Source organism: Bufo bufo, chromosome 2 (assembly GCF_905171765.1).
Source record: "Bufo bufo chromosome 2, aBufBuf1.1, whole genome shotgun sequence".
NCBI classification, from domain to species: domain Eukaryota; kingdom Metazoa; phylum Chordata; class Amphibia; order Anura; family Bufonidae; genus Bufo; species Bufo bufo.
In genome coordinates this window covers 438,129,985-438,139,703 of record NC_053390.1, presented here as the reverse complement: position 1 = coordinate 438,139,703, position 9,719 = coordinate 438,129,985, and positions in this window count along the sequence as shown.

Genomic DNA, 9,719 nt, shown 5'->3' with positions numbered 1-9,719 from the left:
CTTATCCTCGCGCACAGGGAGTGATGTCCTATCACTGCCTATGCTTGAAGGAGCCTGACGTCTGGACGGGTAAGAGTCGGGCCGCCTGTCTTTCGTTAATGACACCGCCGCTGAGCACCACTGCCACCAATGAGTTAATTGAGCCTGGCTAATTTTATTTTAATTATTTGGCTGAGCAAGGCTTAATTTATTTGGGGGGACATGAAGCACCGCTGATTTATTTATTTGGGGGACCCTGAGCACCATTGATTTATTTATTTGGGGGAAACCTGATGCACCACTGATTTATTTATTTGGGGGTACCCTGAGCACCGCTGATTTATTTATTTGGGGGAGACCTGAAGCCCCGCTGATTTATTTATTTGGGGGACCCTGAGCACTTCTGATTTATTTATTTGGGGGGGACTTGAAGCACCACTGATTTATTTATTTGAGGGGTACCCTGAGCACCACTGATTTTTTTTTTTTTTTTTTTTTGGGGGGGGGGGGTACTGTGAGCACCACTGAGTTATTTATTTGAGGGGTACTGTGCGCACCACTGAGTTATTTTTTAGGGGGTATTTGTTTATTATTTATTTTAAAGTTATTTATTTGGTTTACAAATATTTTGTATTTATGCTAAAGTTCTGTGGTTATGAATGAATACTTGTGTATTTGAATTAACATTTGGTGTATTGGTGTCTGTGCGTGTTTTTGGTGGGTCATCATAACAGTAGCAAAATTAGTTATGACGTAGCAAGGAAAAAAATTTAATGGTTGGGGGTCACCACAACATGAGGAACTGTATTAAGGGGTCACGGCTTTAGAAAGGTTGAGAACCACTGATCTACAGGATTTACCTATGTTTGAGACAATTACTCCCTCATGGACTATCTAAATTGTCTTGAACTGTGTCCGATCCTCTGAGAGGGGGCAGGACTGCAGGGAGCGTCTGACATCACACCGCTGTGAAGACGAGGAGTCACATGAGACGTCACGCTAGAGACTCCATACCACGTGGGACGCCGCGTTGGGTAAGAACGGCAGGAGTACAGAGCTGAGGATCCAGCGTGTGACGGAAGGTGGTAAGGTATATCCTTCACTACTATTACTACCTGGTCATCCTGCTGGGGAAGCGGGACATATCCTGGAGACTTGGGATATTGCTCAGTGCCTACATTACATTGCCGGCAAGAGTTTGTCCTTTCATTTGGTTCTATTGAAGCCCATTGTTGAGCTATAGACAAGGACTGCCATCTACAGATTGACGATATCCCTTGCAATCGTTTGGGATCAGAAGTGTATTGGGACTCAAGGTCCAGATATCTGACACATTGTTTTACTTTATGTACATTGTTTTACTTCATGTATATTTTTATTGTTGGTATTAACCTGCTCACCATATTAAATATTTGATTGATATAGCGCTGGCTGTCATTTCCCGAATTTTGGAGTGCCCCTCATCATTTATTGTCACTTACTACTTTTTCCAGACGGTCTGGGTGGACCTGGAGGTGAGCACCTTGATCCATTCGGCATATAGGTGGAGTCGCTGTTTTCCATTTTTTTAAACCAGACATTATATACAAAAAAGCACCAAATTTACGAAATTACTTAGTACATAGCCATATTCCTATGAAAGTTGGAGGGAATAACAAAAGTAAATTTACATGGTGCGATTTTTGCCTTCCATGTAAAAACCGCAAAAGGTAAAATAGGAAAATGAGTACACAAACAATTCAGTCTACTAAAAAAGGCTCTAGTTTCAAGATAAAAGGGGAAGTGACCTGTGACCATGCAGGGGTCATCTACTTACTGGAGTGCCCTTGTGGTCTTCAATATGTTGGTCGTACTATGAGAAACCTTAAAACGAGAGTTCAACATATCCGAAATATCAAAAAGGGCTTAGAAACTCAGTGTCCCTCTGCACTTCAAAATAGCACACGGGAAAGATCCCAGTGGATTAATATTTACTGGTATAGAAAAGGTTAACCAGAAGTGGCGGCGGCGGCGGGGGGGGGGGGGGGGGGGGAGAACCACTGGTTAAGATCAGCCAGTGTGATGTAGAGTGGATCTATAAATTAGGAACTTTACAACTGCAAGGATTGAATAGGTTGGCAGAGACACGAGGGCTTATACAGCTTTATGGCATGCCTACTACCTTGCTATTTTTGTGAGTATAATAAGTTATTTATTTTTGTTGGTGGTCCTTCATTATCTGCACAACCTTTGGTCTTCACAGAAGGATCTAATTGAAAGCAAAAGGGATCTCTGTTGGTCGTTTCGATGTTCTTCTATATCTGAATGCTGAGTTTGACCTTATTATATTTTGGATGCCTCCTGGATATTTCTAGCAGCGCGTTCTTTTTTTTACTATTTACTGACTGATTGTGTGAAAGTGACCTGCAGCGCCGTAAAAAGACAACGTAACAGAACTTTTTATTTTATTTGTTTAGACAGTAAATGAGAGTTTACACACTTTGCATAACCAGCACTTATTGCTGCCTCCTTTAATTTCCTTAATTTAAAATGACTCAGTTATTTCTTCTTTTTTAACCACATCCTGCCGTTATTGCTTAGTGGCTCTGTACTGCTTTGTGTCTGAACAAGAAATGTTTCTGAAAATGTCTCACAGTCCTCACAGACAGACATACGATTGTTATTTCATTCTGTAACCTGGTAATGGATAGGTTTTTCAACCAGCTGACACCTCATGTGTAGCAGGCAGGAGCCTCAGGAAACCTGCACTTGGCTATGTCCATACATGACTAAAATGCGTCAGTTGCAAGCGTTGTATTGTACCATCAGGCCTTTGACAATGTGAATTGGCAATGGCTAAGGATGGTTCTGGACCGGATGGGAATATGGGGCCATTTTTGATCTTCCATAGAAGAATTTTATGCAAATCCACCAGGAGCAATGCCTAACCAAGCGGTAAGAGCTCACTACAGACAGTGCAGGAAGGCAGGGTAAGCTGATATACAGTATATAAGGACAGTTATGTATTGCAGCTTCGCCTGCCTTCCTGCATTGCCTGTAGTGAGCGCTTACCGCTCGGTTAGGCATTGTTCCTGGCAGCTGGTTCATTAGTCAGCATGATGGGAGTGCTGACGGATGGCCCTTAGCAATGCTCATTTGAGAGAGAGCTGCTAAGGGACATTTCAGTTTTCTACCACAAATAAAGGTTTTTCCTAAATAAAGTATATTACAAAAATATTCCCTGTCACTGTCCCTACACATTAGCAAAATAAATAAATAAATGAAACGGCAGTTACTCTTTAAGTTAATGGGTCCACATCCACAGCACAGAGTGCACACGGCTGGTGCCTGTCCATTGCGGACCGCTATTTTCCATCTGCAGCATGGGCACAGAGCCCTTACTTTCAAGGGCATGATTCCTTACTGAAACATACTGATGTTTGCAAACTACAGTACAAGCCTCATTTGTATCATTCCTGTGGCAGAAAAAACATCCACATATGGCCTAGAGAAAGTTATGTCATTTGAAATAGGAGAGGGGTTGAGGCGTTGTTTTCCTAAAAAAATCGGTTTTAGCATATGTTACTGCTGCAGCAGCATCATGCATAAAACAATCTTTATTTTCTTCACATAGCACTGTTTTTCTTGAGTTTTTCCTTTAGTTGCAGCTGTTTAACCCCTTAGGGACCCATGACGTATCGGTACGGCATGGTTCCCGAGTCATTAAGGACCCATGACGTACCGGTACGTCATGGGTATAAACCGCGATTGCGGCGCGGCGGGGGTTAATCGGGCCAGGATGCCAGCTGAAATCATTCAGCGGGCATCCTGTCACAACGCCGGGGGGGTCATATGACCCCCCGTAGCGGCTTTACCTGCGGTTGCGGCGGCGATCGGGCGGTGCCATCGGGTCCCCATGCGGCTGTAGGGGGGACCCGATGGCATGGAAGGCAGCGCGATGTCTAAATAAGGCATCGCGCTGCCTTCCGGTGAAGAGCCTGTGAGATCCAGCCCCCTGGATCTCACAGTCCCCGGAAGCTGTATGAGTAATACACACAGTATTACTCATACAGCCAATGCATTCCAATACAGAAGTATTGGAATGCATTGTAAAGGAATATACAACCCAAAGTTCAAGTCCCAAAGTGGGACAAAAAATAAAGTGAAAAAAACTGTTGAAAAAATAAAGTTTTCCCCCAAAAAATTAAAGTTTCAAGTAAAAATAAACAAAAACGTCATTTTCCCCAAATAAAGGTAAAAAAAATTGGTAAAAAATAGGGGAAAAAAAAAAAGTATACATATTAGGTATCGCCGTGTCCGTATCGACCGGCTCTATAAACATATCACATGACCTAACCCCTCAGATGAACACAGTAAAAAATAAAAAATAAAAACTGTGCTAAATAAACCATTTTTTTGTCACCTTACATCACAAAAAGTACAACAGCAAGCGATCAAAAAGGCGTTTGCCCACCAAAAAAGTACCAATCCAACCGTCACCTCATCCCGCAAAAAATGAGCCCCTTCTGAGACAATCGCCCAAAAAATATGGAGACACTAAATATGGAGACACTAAAACATCATTTCTTTGTTTGAAAAAAGCTGTTATTGTGTAAAATTTACATAAAAAACAAAAAGTATACATATTTGGTATTGCCGCGTTCGTATCGACCGGCTATATAAAAATATCACATGACCTAACCTCTCAGATGAACACCATAAAAAAAAATAAACTGTGCTAAATAAACCATTTTTTGTCACCTTACATCACAAAAAGTGTAATAGCAAGCGATCAAAAAGTCATATGCACCAATGCCAATAAAACCATCATCTCATCCCGCAAAAAATACATAAAAAACAAAAAGTATACATATTTGGTATTGCCGCGTTCGTATCGACCGGCTATATAAAAATATCACATGACCTAACCTCTCAGATGAACACCATAAAAAAAAATAAACTGTGCTAAATAAACCATTTTTTGTCACCTTACATCACAAAAAGTGTAATAGCAAGCGATCAAAAAGTCATATGCACCAATGCCAATAAAACCATCATCTCATCCCGCAAAAAATAAGACCCTACCTAAGATAATCACCCAAAAACGAAAAAAACTATGGCTCTCAGAATATGCAGACACTAAAACATGATTTTTTTTTTGTTTCAAAAATTATATTATTGTGTAAAACTTACATAAATAAAAAAAAAAAGTATACATATTAGGTATCACCGCGTCCGTATCGACCGGCTCTATAAAAATATCACATGACCTAACCCCTCAGATGAACACCGTAAAAAAATTGAAAATAAAAACTGTGCTAAATAAACAATTTTTTGTCACCTTACATCACAAAAAGTATAATAGCAAGCGATCAAAAAGTCACACGCACCCCAAAATAGTGCCAATAAAAACGTCATCTTATCCCGCAAAAATCATACCCTACCAAAGGTAATCTCCCAAAAACTGAAAAAATGATGGCTCTCAGACTATGGAAACACTAAAACATGATTTTTTTTTTGCTTCAAAAATGAAATCATTGTGTAAAACTTACATAAATAAAACAAAGTATACATATTAGGTATCGCTGCGTCCGTACCACATGATCTAACCTGTCAGATGAATGTTGTAAATAACAAAAAATAAAAACGGTGCCAAAACAGCTATTTCTTGTTACCTTGCCTCACAAAAAGTGAAATATAGAGCAACCAAAAATCATATGTACCCTAAACTAGTACCAACAAAACTTCCACCCTATCCTGTAGTTTCTACTCTAGGGGTGCATCAGGGGGGCTTCAAATGGTCAAATGGGACATGGTGTCAAAAAAACCAGTCCAGCAAAATCTGCCTTCCAAAAACCATATGGCATTCCTTTCCTTCTGCACCCTGCCGTGTGCCCGTACAGCAGTTTACGACAACATATGGGGTGTTTCTGTAAACTACAGAATCAGGGCCATAAATATTGAGTTTTGTTTGGCTGTTAACCCTTGCTTTGTTACTGGAAAAAATAGATTAAAAATGAAAATTTGCCCAAAAATGTAAATTCTGAAATTTCATCTCCATTTGCCAATAACTCTTGTGGAACACGTAAAGGGTTAAAGAGGACCTTTCATCTGAATCAAGTAAGTAAACTGAATATACATACATGGAGAGCGGCGCCCAGGGATCCCCCTGCACTTACTATTATCCCCGGGCGCCGCTCCGTTCTCCTGTTATTGCCTCCGGTAAAGTCACAGTTAGGCTCCACCCATTTGAGCCTGCCGCGGTCTCCTTCTCCTATGCTGTAGCGCTGGCCAATCGCAGCGCTCAGCTCTTAGCCATGCTATGAGCTGAGCGCTGCGATTGGCCAGCGCTACAACATAGGAGAAAGAGACGCCGGCAGGCTCAAATGGGTGGAGCCTAACTGTGACTTTAACGGAGCCTATAACAGGAGAACGGAGCGGCGCCCGGGGATAATAGTAAGTGCAGGGGGATCCCTGGGCGCCGCTCTCCATGTATGTATATTCAGTTTACTTACTTGATTCAGATGAAAGGTCCTCTTTAAGGACTAGAGTTGAGCAAACACCTGGATGTTCGGGTTCGAGAAGTTCGGCCGAACTTCCCGGAAATGTTCGGGTTCGGGAACCGAACCCGACCCGAACTTCGTCCCGAACCCCATTTAAGTCAATGGGGACCCGAACTTTTCGGCACTAAAAAGGCTGTAAAACAGCCCAGGAAAGGGCTAGAGGGCTGCAAAAGGCAGCAAAATGTAGTTAAATCCCCTGCAAACAAATGTGGATAGGGAAATGAATAAAAATAAAAATAAAATAAATAAAAATTAACCAATATCAATTGGAGAGAGGTCCCATAGCAGAGAATCAGGCTTCATGTCATAGCAGAGAATCAGGCTTCACGTCATAGCAGAGAATCAGGCTTCACGTCACCCAACACTGGAACAGTCCATTGTCAGATATTTAGGCCCCGGCACCCAGACAGAGGAGAGAGGTCCCATAACAGAGATTCAGGCTTCATGTCAGCAGAGAATCAGTCTTCATGTCATAGCAGAGAATCAGGCTTCACGTCACCCAACACTGGAACAGTCCATTGTCAGATATTTAGGCCCCGGCACCCAGACAGAGGAGAGAGGTCCCATAACAGAGATTCAGGCTTCATGTCAGCAGAGAATCAGTCTTCATGTCATAGCAGAGAATCAGGCTTCACGTCACCCAACACTGGAACAGTCCATTGTCAGATATTTAGGCCCCGGCACCCACACAGAGGAGAGAGGTCCCATAACAGAGATTCAGGCTTCATGTCAGCAGAGAATCAGTCTTCATGTCATAGCAGAGAATCAGGCTTCACGTCAGCCAAAACTGGAACAGTCCATTGTCATATATTTAGGCCCCGGCACCCAGACAGAGGAGAGAGGTCCCATAACAGAGATTCAGGCTTCATGTCAGCAGAGAATCAGTCTTCATGTCATAGCAGAGAATCAGGCTTCACGTCAGCCAAAACTGGAACAGTCCATTGTCATATACAGTTGCAAGAAAAAGTATGTGAACCCTTTGGAATGATATGGATATCTGCACAAATTGGTCATAAAATGTGATCTGATCTTCATCTAAGTCACAACAATAGACAATCACAGTCTGCTTAAACTAATAACACACAAAGAATTAAATGTTACCATGTTTTTATTAAACACACCATGTAAACATTCACAGTGGAGGTGGAAAAAGTATGTGAACCCCTAGACTAATGACATCTCCAAGAGCTAATTGGAGTGAGGTGTCAGCCAACTGGAGTCCAATCAATGAGATGAGATTGTAGGTGTTGGTTACAGCTGCCCTGCCCTATAAAAAACACACACCAGTTCTGGGTTTGCTTTTCACAAGAATCATTGCCTGATGTGAATGATGCCTCACACAAAAGAGCTCTCAGAAGACCTACGATTAAGAATTGTTGACTTGCATAAAGCTGGAAAGGGTTATAAAAGTATCTCCAAAAGCCTTGCTGTTCATCAGTCCACAGTAAGACAAATTGTCTATAAATGGAGAAAGTTTAGCACTGCTGCTACTCTCCCTAGGAGTTGTCGTCCTGTAAAGATGACTGCAAGAGCACAGCGCAGGCTGCTTAATGAGGTGAAGAAGAATCCTAGAGTGTCAGCTAAAGACTTACAAAAGTCTCTGGCATATGCTAACATCCCTGTTAGCAAATCTACAATACATAAAACACTAAACAAGAATGGATTTCATGGGAGGATACCACATAGGCAGAAATTGCTGCACGTTTACAGTTTGCACAAGAGCACCTGGATGTTCCACAGCAGTACTGGCAAAATATTCTGTGGACAGATGAAACCAAAGTTGAGTTGTTTGGAAGAAACACACAACACCATGTGTGGAGAAAAAGAGGCACAGCACACCAACATCAAAACCTCATCCCAACTGTGAAGTATGGTGGTGGGGGCATCATGGTTTGGGGCTGCTTTGCTGGGTTGATTGCTATCATCAAAGGAAAAATGTATTCCCAAGTTTATCCATCTGTCCACCAGCTGAAGCTCAACAGATGATGGATGTTGCAACAGGACAATGACCCAAAGCATAGAAGTAAATCAACAACAGAATGGCTTAAACAGAAGAAAATACGCCTTCTGGAGTGGCCCAGTCAGAGTCCTGACCTCAACCCGATTGAAATGCTGTGGCATGACCTCAAGAACGCAATTCACACCAGACATCCCAAGAATATTGCTGAACTAAAACAGTTCTGTAAAGAGGAATGGTCAAGAATTACACCTGACCGTTGTGCACGTCTGATCTGCAACTACAGGAAACGTTTGGTTGAAGTTATGTCACGAGGGTGTCGAGGACCACGCCTGACTCCGTTATACCCGGGGTCAGGAAGTCGCAGCGGTTGGCTGCACGCTCTATTTAAGATAGGGCTGTTTTCCTTATGGTAGCTTTCTGGGTTTGCTTAGCAAACCCTTTTGGCTCACTCAGGGATCCGTAGCTCCTTCTCCTCAGCTGTTCCTTGTCCAGCACTCCCAGACCTCCTTATATTTCTCTCTCACACTTCTCTGGTTGCCAGAGATAGAGCTTCCTGCCTGGACATCTATTCTGACCTTCTGGAGCTGTGTTGCTGCGTTCGCTGGTAGTTGGTCCAGTACGCTACCCTCCAGATCCCTGTTGGACCTTTTTGGTTTATTGTGGTCGCCCACCTGGGTGTATGTGTTTGTATGTTTTGTCTGTCCTCTCCCTGGTGTTTCCCTCTTAGTGATAGTGGTGTGGACTAGCGATCCCACCGGCCTGTTCACTATCCAGGGCTCATATTAGGGAAAGCCAGGGTTTAGGCACGCGATCGCCGCACGGGTGAGGAACCCGTCTAGGGACGTCAGGGCAGTCAGGTGCCAGCCGCAAGGTGAGTTAGGGGTCACCACCTTTCCCTCTCCCTTGGGCAGGGCTTTCCCTGTTTTCCTCCCTGTGCGTGTCGTCGGTCATTACATTATCTCTGGCCATTATTTTGTGTAGGTAAAAAAAAAAAATAATAATAATTTTTACCTACTTAGAATCCAGTATGGATCAAATTGCTGCTCTGTCCAAACAATTTCATGGCCTGTCTTTGGAGGTGGTAGGATTGAAGGCGTCGGTCCTCCAGCAACAGCAGCAATTACAACTGACTGCAAGCCCAGCGGTTGCTACTGGTAACCAGGTTGTTGCGGAACCCAAGGTCCCTCTCCCTGACAGATTTTCTGGGGGAAGGGACAAGTTTTTGACATTCCGTGAGG